The sequence below is a fragment of the Frankliniella occidentalis genome, unplaced genomic scaffold (genome assembly GCF_000697945.3).
Source record: "Frankliniella occidentalis isolate FOCC.00 unplaced genomic scaffold, Focc_3.1 Scaffold279, whole genome shotgun sequence".
Lineage (NCBI taxonomy): Eukaryota > Metazoa > Arthropoda > Insecta > Thysanoptera > Thripidae > Frankliniella > Frankliniella occidentalis.
The window spans coordinates 375776-376852 of record NW_026267405.1 but is presented as its reverse complement, the minus strand read 5'-3'; positions in this window follow the sequence as shown (position 1 = coordinate 376852).

Below are 1077 nucleotides of genomic sequence, written 5' to 3'. Positions count from 1 at the left end.
CCCCCCCCCCCTGGTACGTCCCGCCCGGTCAGTCATCGAGCCGTTTTATTTTGCCTTTACGGCTCCTCTCCGGCGGCAGCCCGGACGAAGAGACAAAGGATGGAGACAAAGAGTTCTCACCCACCAAGCCCTGGAGGAGGCCCGGGCGGTGGCGCGTCTGGACGACGAATAGATATGCGCGTCCCGCGCGGGTGGGGGCTACGGAGGTGGCGTCTCCCAGGACGGCAGCGCGTCTGAGCCCTGCAGCTCAGCTACCTGCCCATCACCATCGCGTCTATAAAAACACGACCTACTCCGTCGGTTTGACGAATGAGCCCGCCAGGGGCCTATGCCTGTGGGGCCGCCAAGCTGGGCCCCGACCCCCGGGGGCGCACTTGTAGCTGCAGTCTGGAGGGGCCGTCTGGGACCACCCACCCAGGACGGCCGTGGGGCCGTGGGCAAGCCAAAGTACCAGGCTTGCCCTGACCTGAGGCATCGGCGCCCAGAAGCACCAACACACCGCCTCACCCCGCCACCACCACACCCGGCCACGCAAGTCGTCTGGGCGGGCAGGCCGGTGGCCTCAGCGTGGCTGGCGACCAGGTCCCCGACGACGGTGCACGCCGCCCCGCCGGCGGCCCCGCCCCGCCCGCCCCACTACGCCCAGCCACACCACCTAACCGCTCCTACTCCGTGTCGGCTTTTCAACCCGATAAGCCCCGTATCCTGTTGGCCACGGTGCCACCGCCGCCTCGGTGTCCGCGTGCACGCCGCGCGCCGCCACCTGCCCCGGTAGTGCTGCTTCCACCCCTGCTGACTCCTCTCCCCCCATTCATCCAGCCAGACAGATCCATTCACTCGGCTCTCTGTCCTATCGCTCGTGCTCCTCCATCCTACAGCCGGCTTCCGCCGTCCTGCTCACCTTTTAGCGGTGCGCGGCGGCTGGGGTCACCAGGGCCCGCCCCGCCCCGCCCCGCCGCGCCCCGCCGCGCCCCGCCGCGCCTCGCGGCTTGGCGAGAAGGACTCGCAATGTTGTTATTTCCCCTCCCCTTCCCTTCGCAAGAGTTGGCGCCAATTACGATGAGACGCGAGTCGTGT